Source organism: Epinephelus fuscoguttatus, linkage group LG1 (genome assembly GCF_011397635.1).
Source record: "Epinephelus fuscoguttatus linkage group LG1, E.fuscoguttatus.final_Chr_v1".
Classification (NCBI taxonomy): Eukaryota; Metazoa; Chordata; class Actinopteri; order Perciformes; family Serranidae; genus Epinephelus; species Epinephelus fuscoguttatus.
The window spans coordinates 44,173,139-44,193,904 of record NC_064752.1 but is presented as its reverse complement, the minus strand read 5'-3'; the positions used below and the strand labels follow the sequence as shown (position 1 = coordinate 44,193,904).

Below are 20,766 nucleotides of genomic sequence, written 5' to 3'. Positions count from 1 at the left end.
AAGTGCTAAACACCTCTGGGAACTCCTTCAAGACTGTTGGAAACCATTTCAGGTGACTACCTCTTGAAGCTCATGGAGAGAATGCCAAGAGTGTGCAAAGCAGTAATCAGAGCAAAGGGTGGCTATTTCGAAGAAACTAGAATATAAAACATGTTTTCAGTTATTTTACCTTTTTTTGTTAAGTACATAACTCCACATGTGTTCATTCATAGTTTTGATGCCTTCAGTGAGAATCTACAATGTAAATAGTCATGAAAATAAAGAAAACGCATTGAATGAGAAGGTGTGTCCAAACTTTTGGCCTGTACTGTATATATATATATATATATATATATATATATATATATATATATATTGGTTTTTAAAAAAAACCTCCTTAGTTCCAACTTCACCAATGCATTAGGCAGTACAGAGGGCATAGGCAATAGCAGCCACATACAGTGGCAGGCAAAAGTTTGGGCACCCATGGTCAAAATTTTATTTATTGTGTCTAGCTAAGCAAGTAAAAATGACCTGATTTTCAATTGTTGGCACATTTCTTCTAAATGAAACTTTTTTTTATTTTTTTATTTTTTTTTTTAAATCTTGTACACTTTCAAAATAACAAAAAAGGGCCTGAAGCAAAGGTTTGGACATTCTGCATGGTCACTACTTAGTGGCACGCCCTTTGGCAAGTATCACAGCTTCTAAACGCTTTTTTGTAACCAGCTAAGAGTCTTTCAGTTCTTGTCTGGGGGATTTTCAATCATTCTTCCTGCAAAAGGCCTCTAGCTCTGTGAGATTCTTGGGCCATCTTGCATGCACTGCTGTTTTCAGGTCTATCCACAGAATTTTAATAATGTTTAGGTCAGGGGACTGTGAGGGCCATGGCAAAACCTTCAGCTTGCGGCTCTTGAGGTAGTCCATTGTAGATTTTGAGGTGTGTTTAGGACCATTGTCCTGTTGTAAAAGCCTTTCTCTCCTCATCTGTGGCTTTTTATGGATGGTTTGATGTTTGCTTCCAGAATTTGTTGGAATTTAACTGAATCCATTTTTCCCTCTACCTGTGAAATGTTCCCAGGGCCACTGGCTGCAACACAAGCCCAAAGCATGATCGATCCACCTCCGTTTGTAACAGTTGGACAAGTGTTCTTTTCATGAAATTCTGCATCCTTTTTTCTCTAAACATACCTTTGCTCTTTGCTCTTTGCAAAGGTATGTTTTGTTCTTTCAACACTGGATTGTGTTGTTAATGTGCTAATTGGCTAACTAGCATCATGACGGTTTTCCCTGTTTCCTTTTTTGTATGCTGAATACAGACTACCGCCGTCTGCTGGTGTGGTGAGTTATTTCCTCTCATGCAGGCACAGAATGTATGTGCTGGTTAGCCATCGGCTGTAGTCTTTGCGGCGTGTTCGTGGGCAACCTTTAGACGGGGCACCTGTGATGTGAGGCAACAACACACGTCTTTCTTTGCCACTATTTCTTGGGTGTCAGTTTGGTGTTCCTGGGCCTTTATGGACTACTGTAACCACCAGTTTCTCCTCGCCTCAAGACTCCTCACTGCCTTCAGAGAGATTAGTGGTATTACAAAAGACAAACCTCCTGATGTCAAAATGACATGATAATTATTTCATGATTATGAGAAAAAAAAAACAGTAGAAATCAAACAAAAAGTCAACAGCCTCAGTGGCCTTCTATGCACACTTAGCACTTTCAAAAGAGGTAGAAAAACCATAGGGCCCTGGTACATGTTCATGTGGACTCTTGAATGACAGGTGTTGTGAAATAAGACCTGATGAGCAGTGAGGACAAGGGATGAATCCCCTCACACTGCCTGTCCTGTCCTGTCATAGTATTGAACAGATGACAGCTCCATAGCATACCAAGTCCTATTACCAATAGTCTCCCATGCATTTACATGTTAATGAGCTCAGTATCAGAGCTTGGCGTTGTTATCACAAGATGACAGAATTGATAAGCCTTTAAAAGAGAGTAATTATAAACATAAAATGACAACAAAGGAGTAGATGTCCTTCGAAATCCACCAAAGGCTCATAGCTTGTGCTTGTAGCAGGGCTCGAGCTGTGGCTTGGGGAAGGACAGCAGATTTGTCAAGGTTGCGACTGGTAATAATGGAAGAGGTGGTGTAAATGAAGGTTCTGCATGTGGTAGAGTGGAGGTGGAAGAGTTATCGGATGTGAAGGGTGTTCTCTTGAAACCAATCGTTATGTATTATTGAGGCATTTTGTGCAGGCTAATCTCTAAAGCAGTGAGTAGATAATTCAGAGCTTGGGTTCTGTGGTTTTTGATGCGCTTTAATGACAAAACTAGCAAGGGAACATAAATAAATTAGGGCTGTAATCTAATTTGTAAATCAAGATTTGAGGGTGTGCAGGGATAATACACAGCATGTAAAATGCTTCTGTTATGTCCGTTCAGTTATTATTCATAAAAACAGGTACATTTTTTTCTTTTATCTTTTTATCGGCATCAAAAAAAGGAAGACTTTGTGTTTTTTTGTTTGCATCAAACATCCTAATGTCCAGAAAAAAAGTGTTGCCATTGTACATGCAAACCATTTATCTCTTAGTAAAAAACAAATCTTTTCCTTTCACTGTCCACAGTGAAAAACAGTAAAGAGTAGCTAAATAGTGGTTTGATGACTGAAAAGCCACTGGAAATAACACTTATAACACGTACAAATGTAACATATTTATGGTTTGCACAAACATAAAATGCCAACATTTTCTTCTGGTGACTGGGCTGCATGCAAAGGTTGGTAATCTGACAAGAAAGCCAAGTGGGTTCTTTTTTTTCAGACTTTTTCACTGTGCACATGTGCAGATTGTGACTACTCGACGTGTGTGACGTCATCAGGTTATTCTTGTCCTATTTTTATTATGTTTACTATAATTTCAGTCACTGTGTCTGTTCATGTGCCAGCCGAAATGTTATTGTAGTAATGTAAAACAGTGTCAGCAGATGGCAGGAGCTACATTTGAAGTACCGTACGCAAACATACAAGTGACTGAATCCTCCACAAGAAGTTCCTACAATGTTTCACATTAAAAGCCTATTTAGAAAATGAAGGGATTCTCTCAACTGAAGTTATAAGGGGCTTTTAATTCGAAACAGATACAGGAAGTGTTGAGTTTGAAATGACGGCACAATGCATTAAATTATCAAGGCAAACCAGTCTAGAAAGATATTCTGGTTGTCCATCTGTTAAAGATGGAGTAGAAACAAGTAGAAGAAAAGGATGTATTTCAGTCACTGCAGTGTGGGAAATAGTTATTAGCAGGTTAACATTGTGTTAATTTTGTCTGCCTGCCTTTGAAATTATTTAGAAAAAGGACACCTTAAACTAGTTGTGTCTTATTTTTCTCTTTTGGCTTTTATTTACAGAACCAGAAACAAACCAGAAAAAAAGCCATTCATCAGCTCATGTAGACAGTGAATCAGTGTCAGCATCTTAGATTGTTATGAAGTGGTAGAGACTGTTGTGAATGCTCTGTTATGAACACTGAAATAAAATATGTGTGGGTGAGACACTGAGAAAAGAGGAAGAGATGCAGGCAGAGAGACTACCTCTGTAGCGGTGTGCAAATTCACACGACAAAATCAATGTTGCTTATTAACTAAACAACTTCCTCTAAATGCACCCATTGATGTTGTGACAGCTCGTATTTGAGATGGCCCTTTGTGTGTCCGTTGAGAGGTGCCGCTGCCACCACTGCAGCCTCGGCTCTCCGGAGCAGCCTCAGTGGCACATTAGTACTATAATATGCAAATACAGGCCAGCTGCATTCAGAGGGCAGCCATTTATCATCATCTACAGAGACTTTAAAATTCAGTTGAGTGAGAATGTAGCAACAGATATGACGTTTACTGTAGATGTAACAACTTTGAGTCTGTGCTACCTACTTTCTGATTGAGAATAATTATAAAATGAGAAAAAAAAAATAAATGAGGTTGCAGTGTAAAGTGCTATATGCACTAAAAGTCCAAAGTGAGATCTTGCTGTGGTTGAAGTGACATCAATTCCACAACTTTCTCGGTTGCCTATAACAGCCTGTGGACTGACGTTTATGTAAAGGCCTCCGGCCAAATTTTCCACTAAAATCCAGTCCAATCCAATTTTCTCATTATAATTTCTTTTTTTCTATCAAAATCTGTCAGAGAGAGGGCACAGAAGGTCACAAAAATCACCATATATTGGCAAAAATTGTCTGCAGGTATGTCAGTTTTTGCTTTCAAAAGCTAGACACCCATTAACTGGTATCTAACTGGTTAATTTTTGAGTAAAATAAAAACACAAATGGCATAAAATACAAGAAGGCTTTTCTGTAAGACCCAGGCTCCATTGACTCAGTAAGCTTAAGCACTGCATTTGAAAGCGCTATCCATCTAATGCCTGATACACAATACATGATATCAGCCAGATTCTAGCCTGACGCAGCGCTGTGTTGGCATGGATCGTGAATGACAAAGAGTGTCGTACACGATAATCCATCGTTTCATCTTGTGTAGTGTGTCATCAGTTAATGACAACCAACCCCACATCTGAGATGCCTCACGATGTCCCACCAGAAAGTCTAGCATGTTTGATTTTCTTTTTGTTGTTCACGACTGCTCCCGTCACAGCTGTCACATTGAACAATAGGAACACAGAGATAGCTGCTGCCGTAGACATCTGTAGGACAACACCCTGGCCTTTTTGATATTTCTTCTAGGGATGTTACGACACAGAGTAAAAGGGGAAAATGCCGGCGTGAAACAGCAGAAGCACTTTAGCAACCCGCTGAGTACTGCCATTAGCATCAAGCTAGCACACACTGTTATTTCTTCAAAATGGAGATGGACATAAAGTAAGAAAATAGAGGCTTTTACTCACCACAACTGCAGAGGCTCCTGGCTGAATTTGAAACAGACTACATTATAGATGGTCCGTTATTTATCAATCCCTCTGTGTGTTTATATATTTACTTTTTATCCGCTCCGTTGTCTTTGTAAAGTTAACTTATCGCACCGTCATTTCAAACTCAACACTTCCTGCACTGTTTCAAATTAAAAGCCTGTTTTAATTTCCGTTGAGAGAATCCCTTCATTTTCTAAATAGGCTTTTAATGTGAAACATTTGAAGGAACTTCTTGTGGAGGATTCAGTCACTTGTATGTTTGCGTATGGTACTTCAAATGTAGCTCCTGCCATCTGCTGGCATTTTTTTTATATTACTACAATAACATGTCGGCTGGCACATGAACAGACCCAGTGACTGAAATAATAGTTAAAGTAATAAAAATAGGACAAGAATAACCCGATGACATCACACACGTCATGAAAGACGACTAGGGATAATTGGTGTGGGCCATAGACCGCGGAACCGGGGGGCCAGGGGAGCCATGGCCCGGGCAACTTTTGTACTCTGACATAGAGGGCTGCATTGGGACCCGGTGGGACCCAACGCAAATAGTAGTAGTCATTTTGATCCACACTCCACCAGTTGGTGGCGGTAATGGGCCAATTCGCTGTTTGCCAACCACCATTAAACAGTAGAAGAAGAAAAATAAGAAGAAGAAGAAGATGTAGCCTAGTGACGGGATGTCAACACAAGAACTTGGTGCACATGCATGAGCGTTTCCACTCCATATTTATTCATAAATGGAGGAATATGCCCTGAACCAGCTTTCATACCAATTTGCCGCTTGCTCCACCTGTCTGTCTGTCTGTCTGTCTGTCTGTCAGCTCCAACTGTCATGAGACAAACATGAAAGAAGACGTGCAGTTTATTGTGTTTCACTGGCGACGAGCTCTCATTATGAGCGACTATTACGCACGTCTGCGCGCTCTTTATAACTCACTGTGTGAACCTATGTTGCATAATAAAGATTTGCCCCCTCGTAATTTTTAACCGCTCCCTCAGTAACTTCATCCTGGCGCCAGGCTTGCCTTAACCTCAATCACTGCGTGATTATATAAAGGTAGAAAAATAGCCTAAATAAATACAGAGGAGGAGAATAGAATATGAAACAGCCTTTATTTCATTAAAAACTAAATGAAAACAACGAAATAGGAGTGCTATTCCTGACCAGTGCGTCAAAAGACATGCAGACCAGGGAAACGAAACAAACAACCCCATGAATCTCTTTATTAATAGCCTATAAAATGACGTGCTTTCTCCTGCGGGACGGGAGAAGACACAAAATCAATGCATCTCTATTATTGTGCGGGCATAAATTCTCAGAGTTTTGCAGGAGCGGGCGGGAGTGTAATACACATTGTGGGAGCAGGCGGGAGTGAAACACACACGTTGCGGGCGGTAATGGTCAGAAATTCAGCGGAGCGGGCAGGAGCGTGATGAAGAAAACAGTCCCGCGCAGGGCTCTACTCTGACAAACTATTTTACATGAATAAAAGCCTAAGTTGTAGCCTATCTGTGTTTTTACGAGCCAAGTCACCACACACCTTCACTCACTCTCACCAACTGCTGCTGATAAAAAAAAACTCCCACTGACTGCTGCATATTGATTTGATATTAGTGTATGGCAAGCCGTTTTAACATTTAAACACTAAGTCTGACTATCTGGAATTACCATTATAGATATCTATAACGTCATTTTGACTAGTAGTAACGTCATTGTGACTAGTATGAATTTTAATTTAAGATATCTGTAACGTCATTCTGACTAGTCAAAACTGAATTACAGATATCTATGATGTCATTCTGACTAGTCAAAACTGAATTACAGATATCTATATGTCATTCAGACTAGTCAAAACTACAGTTACAGATATCTGTAATTCAGTTTTGACTAGTAAGAACTATTTTTGCCATTCATGTGTATGGGGTTTGTCATTATAGATATCTACAATTACATTATGACTATCTATAATTCCAGTTTGAGATATATATAACGTCATTTTGACTAGTCATAATTCAGTTGTAGATATCTACAACGTCATTTTGACTAGCCATAATTCAGTTGCGGATATCTATAACTTCATTTTGACTAGTCATAATTCGAATTCAAGATATCTGTAGATATCTTCAATTGATGATAATTAAAGATATCTTGAACTCGAATTATGACTAGTCAAAATTAAATTGTAGATATCTCAAACTGGAATTACAGATATCCACAATTCAGTTGCAGATATCCACAATAACAGTTGCAGATATCTGCAACTACATTGGAGATATCTATAATGACAAACCCCATACACATGAATGGCAAAAATAGTTTGAATCTTACTAGTCAAAACTGAATTACAGATATCTGTAATTAGAGTTTTGACTGGGCAAAATCTAATTACAGATATCTTGAATAAGAGTTTTGACTAGGCAAAATTATGTTGCAATATCAGTAATGAATATCCAGTCTAGCAATTAGATGTTAAAACGGCTTGCCATAATTAGTGTGCCTATCAAGTGCATTGTTTATCAATACGTCATGCATGAGCGTCGCGAGCTAACGGCGGGCACCTGCGCTGGCTGCATCTGGGAAAATGGAGACAGAAGTCGATATCTGATTTTCTTCAAGTAAACAGAAAAAACAAAATGATCAAATTACTCCAGCTTCCACTGTGGCCTCATCTGTGCCTTTATGTATAAATAGGCTTGGCCTGTTGTGTGTGAATGTTAGAGTGGGATCAGAGGGGTTAATCTGAGCAAGCATGTGTTCATGTTCATGCATGTACTGTAGATGTGACTGTGTGGCGTTGGAATAAAAAAAGTGCTCCGCAACATCAGTAATATTGTCTGTTTCAATGCATATGCCCCCCCACCCCCTCCGCGTGACTTGAAATTATGGCCCCTCCTTGTTGCGTTCCGCAGTCCATGGTGTGGGCCATCATGTAGTGTGTCATGTCTGTCAGCCAAGTCACGGCACGATTTTATGACTCCACAATTGCCTAATGTGAAGTAGTGACTGTCAGAATGGACAGAAATGTTGTGTAGTGTGAACCAAGGGTGGGGAAATTTTAATGTTTTGTGATATTAATGTTTTTCCTTTTATATTATTTTCTGTTGGCTTTGCAGCCAACTAACCACATCAGCATGCAGAAACATAATGCCCACCCTCTTAGTCTCCGCTGGCTAGCAGACCTTTGCAGCTCCCCACTGGGATGCACCACGGTCATTTGGGAGCTAGCTAGCAGTGCTACTCAGTCATGATTACCACTGATAATGGAGCCTCATGGAAGGACAGCATTGCTGCAGAAACATGGTGGCCACCGTCTGGTCTCCCCTCCAGGTAGCCCCGGGTGAGTAAGTGACTCCATTTTGAGCCGCAAAACCCTTTTACCATCCTTAACTATGCTAGCACCACTAGTCGTGCTGACAGTGCTAACTGTGCTAACAGAACCAACAGTAATAGCATAGTTAACAATGCTAAAATGGAATTTGTGGCTTGAATTTGAGTTGCTTATTCACCAGGGCAACCTGCTTGAGACGCAGTGTTTCCAAACCAACACTATTTGGTCAAAATGCAGTTACTAGTGGTAATCATTGCATAAGTAGCTAACTAGCTCCCACCAGACCCAGGTGGTGCTAAACTGGCAACATTTTGGCCATCTACTAAGATTTTTGACAATTTTCATTGACGGGAGGCGTTTTGGCCTGGTGGTGGTGTTGGTAAAAACTCCTCACAAAAAATGCCTGATAATATTGGCACGTCATTGGCCATTGGCCAATATCGGCTTTGAAATGAACTATTAGGAACGGCCAACATGTTTTTTCTTATTTTGCACACCGAATGAATATTACATACATTCAGTGGCGTCACCAAGCATTTTTTCCAGGCTTTAGCCCCAGATGTTTTGACTCTAGCCCCGAATGTATTTTCGTTAAAATACGTTCGGGGTGCCCAGGCAGGACAGGCAAACCAGGCAATTGCTTGGGGCCCTAAACTCGAAAATGGTTTCTGACAGCCATTCATATTAGTCACATTTGCAATGACAACCATCTTAAACCTCCCAGTGCAACGGCACCTCTGCAGCTCCGCAGCTCTGAAACCCCCTTAGTAGGGGCCCCACCCCTTCTTCTAACGTTCGCTTGAATCTGATGCGCACAAGGCAGCAGGCTACTCTGTATTGCAAGTGTATTTATTGTGCATACTGGTGGCCAGCACAGAGTGGCCGCGTTTTAGTCTTGTACACATACAACTGTCCGTTTCGTTTTTGTCATGTAGTTCCCACTCCGAACTGACCACACACACCATCTAAATGTGAAGCAGATTTTCTCTTCTGTGGATTGGAGGCTCTATCTCTGCAACGGATTGGTTGATTTGAGTGATTGACACCTCGTTTGATTCGTTAGAGCCAATAAAATGATGCTATACCCACTAAAACGAGATTGACAGCACGATAAGCCAATCAGAGTCAGCAGAACGCTGTTGTGGGGGAGGTGCGAGTTTTTCCCCCGGAACCTAAAGCCCATCATGTTTGCCCGGATTCATCTGAACACAACATGTCCGTCTACCAGGAATGTTTACCGGCAGAATGAGCTTTTCACAGCAAAAACAACAAGGTAAGAGAAATATTACAAATATATTTTGGCGAAAAGATTTCTGTTGTTGTTGTTCTTTGGTCTCTAGCTCTCTGATGGTTTGGTTTAGCGTGCTTTGGCGGATATGTGTGGAAACAGCGGAGTCTCAGCTTTCATTTGAGATGAACGGCATGTGTTTTGTATAACGTGTGGTCAAGTTAGAGCCCAAAATATACCAAGTGGGTCGGGATATAGGTGCTGTACGGTGTTTGAGTTGTTGTTTATTTAGTTGTTGTTTGAGCTGTGTTTGGGGCATGTAAAAAGGGTTTATACAACTTTGTAGCCCAGGATTGCTGTTTAATTTGATGTGCAGCATCACTATATTCCTCGTGATTACTTAGTTTCACTCTGTGTTTGCAAAGTCGTTCTCAAAGTCCCCCAACTGGGGGACTTTCGGGTTTTTAACCAACAATTTGCGCAGCCCAACAGAAGACAAGTGCTCATTCTTGGACAAAATTCTTTGTCAAAATACGTCAAAGTCACGTGTTTAAAAGGGAATTATTCAAAATTTTCCTGGGGGAGAAACCCCCAGAGCCCCAGGTAAAAAATTGTAAAAAAAAAAATGTCTCCATCTGCTGGTGGGCCATGAGGATAAGAGTTTGCACGCATAAAATGATGTCAGATCCACTACAGAAGAGACTTGATGTTACATGGGTGAAAAGTAGATTTATTGGGGCATCGGTGGCTTAGTGGTAGAGCAGGGGCCCCATGTACAAGGCTGTTGCCGCAGCGGCCTGGGTTCAACTCCAGCCTGTGGCCCTTTCCTGCATGTCTCTCCCTCTCTCCCTCCCCCCTTCACACTTCACTATCCTATCAATTAAAGGCAAAAAATGCCCATAAAAATATCTTTAAAAAAAAAAAAAATTGATTTATCAGTATCCGTTACCAACCAAGTAAGTTGTTAGATATCAGCAAAAAAAAAAAAATCCAGTATTGTTCACAGCGTTCATGTTTTATTTTTTCTTCCGAATGCACTAAAACTACGTTTACCTCACAAGGACCTCTCCTGGTCATGTGAAATATGGATTTTGTATTTCAGGAACAGAGTTGAAATGGCATGATGTAATAGAGCCACAAAACATCTTAGGGAGGAGGTCAGGATGGAAAGATGGGTCAACAGCCTGTTTACACGTGGTATTAAAGTGTACCTTGGGTGATGTGATCATAAGTGGACTGCTACTACTAAATACAAGTTTAAATGACTACCAAAACACACTGTGAACCGATCACACAAACCATTAGCCAAGGTGATCTGGGACAAATTTTACCACATATCATTTGTAGTGTAAATGCTAATGTGTCCTAATGTGGCCTGACAAGGACTAAGTCATCAATGTAGGACATGGTGGTTGTTTTGGTGACAGTGCGCTAACACACTAACGCTAACTTGCCCAATTTACGACAAGATGGAAGACATCTTGCATGACAGTCCATCATTTTGTCCTATATAAGGAGACATGTCAGATTCTGCTGATAGCAATATCTTCAGCTGTACCGAAACAACAGCTAACATGCAGTTGACATGCTAGACAGAGGTATGAATGGCGATGTGTCTCGGCTGTTCACTTGTGTTCAAATCACTGTAACTCATGTTCATACCAAGTGACCATGACATAACAGACTACTATTCCTTACAACCATTGTGTAACCTTAACCCAAACATTGATCTCTCTTTGGCAACTGGACTTTCCATAGTATCTTGAGAACTCATCACAAAAATGTTTTAAATTCTGACTTCAGTCTTTTGTCATCATGATGTTTCTTTGTAGTCTGATTATCAACAGCATATGAAACCCCCTCCCCCAGCACCTTTCCAAAGACTAAAGACTGGCAACTTTTGTTTCATTCTGAAGAAAAAACTTTGGACAAGAGTGCCCATCTCATGTAGCAACTGATCTGATGTGCAGAGGTTTGAGAGCAAGCAGGATTTGAGTGTAACCTCAACTGTCTGGACACAATTGAACAACTGACAGTGTCTCACTCCTCTCTATATTGGCAAGCTTTTCTGTTGAGGTATTCTGGACAGGTATTAACATTTATGCCTTTTGACATGGACTTTGTACTTTCAAGCATATCCTGGCCTCAAGGCACAAAACCTGTTAAAGGTCTGTCCTCAACAACTCTTGAATTTCTACTGTGGCAGTGGCTGATCAGACACTTGTCATAAAAATCATTAACATCATGAATCATACGGCCATTTGTAACAGTTTTAAAAAGCAATGACAAACAATGCAATATTACCATCATCAGAAAACATAAAGACCACAGTTATCCGTATTAAATGCATTGAAACTGTGGCAAGTACTTTTCACTATGTACTACTCTGTAGTTGGTGTAGAGAAGACAGACCTTTGGCTCTCCAGAGGAAGAAATAAACTAACTAGAGACTGAAAAGTATGAAATGACCACATTTTGAAATATTTCAGTGTTACAAATGAAGAACTGAAAGAGTGAAACACAGGAATAAAAAAAATCTACTAATTTTGTCTTAATGGCTCATAATACTACACTGTCGATAAAGAAAACAATTATGGTAAAAAAAATTCTCAGTAGTTTGATTACACTCTGCTACATAATTAAATATAATTTCATTTAACAAATAAATCCAAGTCAATTTTGAATCCTGAAAATAGCCTCTTCAGTGACTTTATAGCAGCAATTTTGCGGTCAACATGAATAAAGGGAGACATCTGTGAAAAATAGGCCTGCTTATTACACCCCCTCAGTGAAGAAGGTGAATGTCAAGGGAGGAAAATGGTGCAGCATTTAATAAGTGGGACATTGTATTACCACTCACACAGAGACCCCCATTACCTACTCAGGGGTTGAATCGGCAGACTGTAATTACTTGCAATTAGCATCTGAAAAAAGGCTTGGAGGATTTGGATTTGTGGCTTAATTCCATCAATTTTACAATGAACAACAAATGTACCGAAGCAGCTACTTCAAATCAATTACAGTATCAGGTACACGCTGTAATTTTAGAGTGGTTCTTTAGGGCGGACCTTTCGAAAGTTTAATTTAGTTATTTCTATTAAAATTACAGTACAAGATGAGCAATAAAATATCTGTGGTATGATTAATTTATTATGCCCTTGCAGTCAACCTGGTCTGATGTTTCTTCTCTTTAAGATATGAGTCTTTGAAAGAGTCATTTATTTGTCAGCCAATGTACTAGCATCAGAGATTTCAATGTAGTGTTTTTACCCTAAGTTAATTATTGTCTCTGATTACAGGAAGGCCTTTTGTCTCAGCTGGATTTTAATTGGATGGCAATTGTTTGTATTGTCATCAATTTTGGTGACACATGGAATACATGGTATGGACTGATGCACATTATGTGGTACCAAAGTTTACTTTTTGCTGTACACTGTTAGCAACATAGACTGAGGTTAGCACAACCAGCGGATTGATGTATGAGTCAGTAACACTGCGGAGTAAAACGCTGGAGCTGACAGATCCGCCTGTTGTTTCCCAGTCAGCTACAACAGCAATAGGAGAGAGTTACGTTGAAGACAACAGTGTGCCAGCGTTGCTCCACCATTGTTGGGCATGTGTATGGACGTATGACGAGACCTGGATACAGCATGGCAGGGTCCTGTTCATTCCTGTGAAAGTTGCTCAGTGGCACATTAAGCCAAAAAGTTCAATTTCGACAGTATGACATTTCCTGGATCTTCTGCATTGTGGGGCCCAAAGAGCAGGCACACTAGCTACTTAGAGCAGCCGAGCACAGCCGAGCGCAGCCAAGTGCAGCCAAGTGGCTAACTTCAGTTTTGACCATCTGCTAACTTGAATAGGAATAAAATAATTTAATCATGTGGCTCTCCTAGACTTTCAAAATGTTAATGGACCAAATGGATCAAATCCCGATAGTGACACAAGATATTTTGCAGGGGTTGTGATGCTCTTGTGATTCCACCTTTGGCCAGTATGTAAAATTGGCTTCAAAGCCTGGCACTGTTCCTTGGGGTTTGGGTATGTGAGTAGAAAGCAGGGATGTATAAAGAGAACTTGAGTGTGCAAGGCGGGGCCCTGTTCGACATCTCAGTGGCACATGAGGACAAAAAAAGTTTGAATTCCAGGTATAAAATGACCTGGATCTTGGGCATCCGTGGTCCCACAGAGTGAGCACATTAGTGTGTCCTTTAACTCCACTTCTCAACTGCTTGGTCTTAGGCTCACTCACATGACACACATGACAGTTAGTAATAACTGTGTTTTGGCTTTTAGTTAATTTTACAACTTTTGTGACATAATGATTGGAATAAAGTCTACTTAAGCGTTCATGCTGGGACGTAAATGTACCTCAAAAAAAATTTTTTTTTGGGTTTGTTTTTTGTAGACGTCTATTTTACAATGTAAGTCTATGGGAGAAGGTCTTTTTGGGTCCACTGGCATCACATGGTGGACCCAGAAGTCTTAATTATGTGGGTTGGCCACTATGGCAAATTGACTTCAGTCAAAACACATCCAACATGCTTTGACCCCCAATGTTCAGTTGTTGATGTGTTAAATTTGCATTTGTCATGTATTTAAGTTGCTTTTGTTATTTTTAGAGACAACGGAAGTGCTTTTATTTTGAGAAGACAGTAGACACACAGGTAACAAACTGAAATAGACTAAACCATGCAGTGACTTTAAGAAGAAGATAAACGACATGGAAGATAAACAAGTAATAACAACAAACGGGGAGAGTTTAATAGAAGTTAACTCCAGTTGAGAGGGCAACAAAGTACTAAGTGCATTTATTTGTGTTTAATTGTTGAACAGTGTTGAGTTTTTTATTTGCTAACTTTCTGCTGCTATCAAGGCAAAGCTTAATGTATTGTTTTGCCTCTGTTTAGCTCTTACGTTGATCAGTGACATAAATGATGAAAAAAAATGACATTAGACCATCAGTCCAAGTTTATATTACCGCGACTGGTTAGCTACAATGCTAATGCCACCCAGAGTTGCCCATGATCAGGATGAATAATGTTTTGGTGCTTTTTAAATATAGCAGAGGTGGGGTAAAGTGAAATACTCCTCCCGATCACAACTTTTATTTTTATTATTCTGTGTATTTCCTGTTTTCAATTTTACTGTTGTGACCTGTTGCCTTTTGGAAAAGTTTTTGTTGACTCTTCGTACAGTGTAATACACAAGTGTTCAAAATGTTCCTTTTTTTAAATAATGAAAATAGTTTACCAAAGTTGCCAGTGGGCAAAATATTTTTTGAAACTTGCTCTATTATCTCTTAAGCATTTATTTATTTTTTATTCCACTGGATCAAACTGACACCATGACACTACTGACACTATGTTTCTCATATTGTCTGCACTTGCCATATCGCTGTGTTTGATATTTATTAGAGACACCTCTACAGAACTTTTTTTTTCCCTTTTGATATCGCATAAATTTATGATGGTCTTCACCTGATGTTTCTCTTTATGTGATATTTAAAGTGTGTGGGATTTGTTTATATTTATATTTGCACTGCAGGCCTTATACCTGCGCAAATTCTTAAAGATTTTCTTAAAGATTTTCTTATAGAATCTTTGTAAAGTGGTATTCTAGCATTGTTGCATTGTACTGCATTTAAAGATTGTTTCTTATCAATCAGAAATATATATTTTTCTCTTCTGTTTGATAATTATTATTATTGTTCTCACACCTGTGGTTTATCACCTGATTGTGTCAGGTGACCCTAAGGGGTTGTGTGTGTATATATGGAGGTGTATTCACATTCACTTCATGTCTGATGAAGGGCAGGGGCCCGAAACGTAACACATGAATAAATTGTTCAAGGAGCAGCTTCTGGCGTGCGGACTTTATCTTTTATTCCATACTTACCTTTTGGTCCAGCACCCAGCATTAAGTTTTTTGGGATGTGCGTGCTACTTTTACCTGTTACTGGATCAAACTGACACCAAACCATGTCTCCTGAACTGGGGTATGACCCAATAGCCTGTACATCTGTGGTACCATTACATCCCAACAAAACTGTAATGAACAGCACGGGCTAAGGTTTTTGGGGAAACACATATGAAGTAGAGGGTATGTACTCCCCCCAAGAAATTTTGAGCATCAAACAATTATATCTTGCATTCTGGTGAATGATTGTGCACCAATTTATGGTAGAAATGTCTTTATTTATATAAAAGAAAAAGAAAATGTAGGCAGCAGGGGACAGTTCAAAATATAATGCAATAAATGCAGTTATGCTCTCAGGCATTCTGTATTGCTGTCAAATATTTATTTTATCTCCACTGAGTCAACATGTAGACATGATTTATTCCCTCCTCTTTTGTGACTTTTGTTTGGTGAAGTAACATCTTTAAATGTGCATGTGTGCACAAAAGGTTATAATATCTTGAGGGAAAAATGAAAAAAAAATGTGGTGAGAATTAATCCTACAATCTACTGTACATTATTCTATTCAGACCGACAGAGACAGAACACTGTTTGGGAACACTTACCAACACTTACTGTATGATCAAATCCATAAATGTCACCATTGTGTATCTTGTTGTCCACACAAATGTTAAATTCACCACCTCCAATAAAGTGCTGCTCACACTCGCTTCCCTCAGCTTTTCAGTTCGAAGCATCCTGAAGTCTGGAGACAGTCCTTAGCAGAGCACAGGTGTTTATAAATGAAGGTGGCACAGACACAGTGACACAGCGCTACTGGTCACTGGAAAGACACATACGAATTCTGCATGTGAAAATAACTGAAGGTTACAGTAGCCTGACAGAAAATGCTAAAACATCTACATGTGACCCAAAGCAGCCTACTGTGCTAGGACTTTATTCTCAAAATCTCTTAGTCTTTTTTTTCGAACAGTGGCCCTCATACTCCATCATAGCTGACAGACTAGAATTCTGCCTTTGATTTATTTTATTCTCTCACTAATTTGTGACTACATTAGAGTAGCTTTTTCTGTGTTTACTCCAGTCCTCCCCCGGACTCCTGCAGGCGTCAGCAGCAGCAGCCTGCTCTCTCTGCACTATCTGTCGCTATCTGCCTCTTCTTTCTGTTTTATGGCAGATTGCAACCACTGCTTTTGAGGACTGCCACTTTAGGCATTGACAGTCTACCTTTGTGTTACCATTTAGGGGGGACAAATGCACATGTTTTATATACTGAGGGAGATGTATCCCCTGCAATCACCCTGAAACTTTTGCCTATAATAAACAGTAGTGCTCTGTAATTTACATGATATCTACGCAGTGAAAATAACCTGGTTACTGAAATAAATGTACAGGTTACATCCTGCAAATGCCAATGTAATAATTTGGTGTCTGAACAGTACCTTGTTTAGACTGCGAAGAAAATACATCCCCCCTGTAAGGTCACTATAGTTCTGGGCATAGTGAACAGTCAATCTAAATTAACTTTGCCTATTGTAACCATATAAAGCCTGTGTTGGTTTGGTAATATAGTAAAAGAGGTGGGACCAAGTCACTGAAAAAAATGTAATGCCAATTTAACAACAAAGTAAAATATTTTACATTTAAAAACACATTTTAATGACTTTTGTAAAACAACTTCATTAAAAAGTTCTTAGCTGTGAAAACTGAAAACTGACTCCAAAGAACTGGTAGCAACAAAGTCAACTGTTGCATCCCCTCTGGTCGCCTGTGCCCCCGGCCAAACAGTTGCACAAGAACACACTGTGAACAACCAACCAGCATGTAATGTTCTGTGCCTGCATGAGAGTAAATAACTCTCCACACCAGCAGATGGCGGTAGTCTGTGTTCACCAATCAAAATGGGAAACTGGAAGACTGTCTTCTTGTCTAGTAAGCCAGTAAGTAAACAACAACCTGAATGAAGCAGCTCTCACAATAAAAACCTGACTTCAGCTCCATCATCAACCCTCTGTGTTCTTCTCCCATACGAGTGTAAAAGCACTCGTTTGTTACATTTAATGCTTTTAAACTTTTAATCTATGTAAAGGAACTTTACATGTGTAATAATAGACTTACTTTCTGTCCAGAGCGATGTTCAACAGTTACGAGCCATCACGTGTTTTTAGAATCCATCGAGGAGAGAAGTAATCCATTAGGGACTCACTTCAGAAACATTATAAAGTGATAGTTGTACGTTTTATCCACTTATTTCTCAAATACCTAAATAATTATTTACTGTTTTGGAAGCGGATGTTGATTCTGTCCAATCACAAATTGTGTTATTAGATGGTGAAACGCGTGTAAACAGCTGAACCAATGGCCGTTGCGAAATAGCAGAGGCGATCCTCAGAGAGTAAATAATGACCAAGATAGTCATCTGTAGTTTACCGAACTAATGACTGCTGTGTTTATCTAAAACCCGCGATCCGACCCGCATGTTATTTTTTCCACCCAGATCCGAAACCGGGAAAAATGTTTTTTAAAAAAACACCCACAAATCAGCTGTTTTTGCGGGTACCCGACCCAGTGCAGGACTCTGCCAGGAGGGCACTTTAGCACGTGTTTTTACCACCCAAGAGGACAATTTATCATGTTTTATCCAGCCAAGAGGGCACTTTAGTGTGCGTTTTGGCTCCCAAGAGGGCACTTTAGCGTGCGTTTTGGCTCCCAGGAGGGGACTTTGGTGCGCGTTTTGGCTCCCAAGAGGGCACTTTAGTGTGCGTTCTGGCTCCCAGGAGGGCACTTTGGCTGCCAAGAGGGCACTTTAGCGTGCGTTTTGGCTTCCAGGAGGGCACTTTAGCATGCGTTTTGGCTCCCAGGAGGGCACTTTGGCTGCCAAGAGGGCACTTTAGTGCACGTTTTGGCTCCCAGGAGGGCATTTTGGCTCCCAGGAGGGGGAATGCCCCCCCTCGTCACGTTCACAGGCACACACGTTAACATTTATTTACATTAAATTGCAAATCGCAGCCTTTTATGCGGTTATGTAATCGCACAGCCTGACATCGCGATTGCAATTGCGATTAGATTAATTGTGCAGCACTATTATATAGTAAGATAAGATGAAGGTTTTTGTCTCTCTCCCAATTTAAAGTGTACTTCCTCTGGTTTACCCAGCTATAGCACCAAATATAATGTACGAGGTGCGGAATTTGGAACGTCTCTAGAGATATTTGTGTTCAGCTTCTCATTGACTTCAGACCCACAGCGGCAGCTGTTACTTGTTTACATGGAGATATTCAGATCTGACAGACCAAGGTCAAATTGGCATAAGATGGTCTTAGGTGAGTTTATTTTACATCAACACAGCCAAACATCACACAACTGCATTTTGTTCTGACACAGTATCTGTCAGGAGACATTTGCATATTTTTCAATTCCTCAGGGGGAGAAGCAGTCGGGGTTTTTGTGCTGCTTATTGATAGCAGCATTTTTGGCACATCAGATGCTGCCGTGGTGCTCTGATCAAATCCCTCCTGCTCAGACGTCAGTCATTTAGAAGTGGCTTTGCTCTCCTGGTGGAGATCATTAGAGATAAAGAAGCTACACAATCAGGCAACAGCAACTCTGACTCTGAAATACACCCACAATTGCACACACTTGTCTTTCTTGGGGAAAAAAGCTCATCTGTTCAGACATCTGGTGTTTATGCCATGTTGCCATCATGACAGTTATTCAAGCATGTCATTGTAGAAATGAACGTCGAGCTCATATGTCAATCTTAATAGCAACTCTTTGGGCTTTCTTTATAGCCGCCTTAATGTGTGGCAAACTTGGCTTTTGTGGTCTATTAGAGGTCGATTTGTGGTAATTCTCATCAGTGATTGGCCAGGGCAGAGGTGTTTAGTTGATAGTTTCAGATGAATGAATAACAGGAGGTGTTTGGCCCCTCACGACAAAGGAGCCTAAATAACAATAAAAAAGTGCCGCCTTCTTAATCTTTGAGAAAATATGTCAGGGGAAATGTGGTGAACACACTGGTGACATATACTTTTTTCCATGCAGGGTTTTTTTTTTAAATGTGGGGAAATCTGCTTAAAATAGGCAATGGACTCTTTTCCCATTGCCAGTAGACCAGAGTGGAAACAAGTATGCCTTTCTGATTTTTTACTGGTGTGTCACATTCAACTTCACAAATGCAGCAGGAAACAGGGTCAGTGGGGAGAAGCATGGAGGCCAGTGAGAATGTAAGGCTGGTTACTTTTTTATATATATGTGTTACTTTTTCAGTCTCTTTTAAACTCGGTGCTGACTAATTTCGAACAATGTTCTCACGCCGCTTGGATGGAGGGGCGGATGGATGGAATGTGTGATTGCGTCTCATTGCATCGCACCGCAAAAGTGGCAAAAATTAATTGGTCCAGGATACATTTACGTGATTACTGCAGTCATTTGTCCTGGGAGCAGGGGTGCAGCACCAAATTCTGGGCCCTATGCATAAGCAGTCTTCCTCTCTTGATACATGTCTCTCTCATGCAGCTCAGTTTGCTTTCATCCCTTCTTTTCCCCTTCTTTTTTTTTGGAACCCCTATTTCCCTTTTTTAGGGAAAGACATGACATTGTACATTGCTGCTCCAGCTGCATAAGTAGTCACTCATTCAGCTCTAGCTGCGTTTAGAGACAAATCCTAGTGCAGGATTCAAAACTATTAAGTCCCTTTAAAGGGGTGACAGGGGCCTAAGAGAGCTCCCACTATTGTTTTATACAAAGTTGAACTATTATGCCAGGCTTTCAGAGGGCCCTCCCATTGGGGCCCAGGACAATCCAACCTATTCTCATTTTAAAGTCGTCAAATACCACCGCTTGGTCAGTGATTTCCATGTCAGACACCAACAATAAAAGCCATCCTTGTGCAGCTGTATGACTCGCTGCCAGGCAGTGTCAGTTTACAATGCCACTGGACGGTGTCAGTTTGAAATGCTGCCAGAAAACAATATAAATTAAGGAGCTGGAAAGTCGCTATAGGGCAGGCAGGAGGGGAGGTGGATGAGCCAGTGTTTGCTTCTCGTGTGAATGTTTAGCCAAACCATGATATTTTTTTTCTAACTCTAACCACATGCTTTTGTTGCAAAAGGAAATAAATGTTTCTAACGAGCAGAAACTGTACATCTGTAAAAACTGAGGTGTATTTTCAAAAGACACAATGTATGTAACAGTTATACATTGACATGGCATTCCAAAACATCAACCACAGACGCATCCAGGATATCTAATGCATCATATGTAGATGTGAAAGTCCACTGAACAAGTGGCAAAATGTCACGAGCTGGTAGTGAGAATGAGTAACCATTCTCAGTTTTCTCCTTTATGATGCCCCTGCTGAGGAAAGAATGCTGATTGTAACC

At 40.3% G+C, this 20,766-nt stretch overlaps 1 protein-coding gene across 3 annotated transcripts in view; it reads left to right on the top strand.

Moving 5' to 3' along the window:
- fhit (fragile histidine triad diadenosine triphosphatase) overlaps positions 1–20,766 on the top strand; it is a 515,756-nt gene that overhangs the window by 447,363 nt on the left and 47,627 nt on the right. The window lies entirely within an intron of this gene.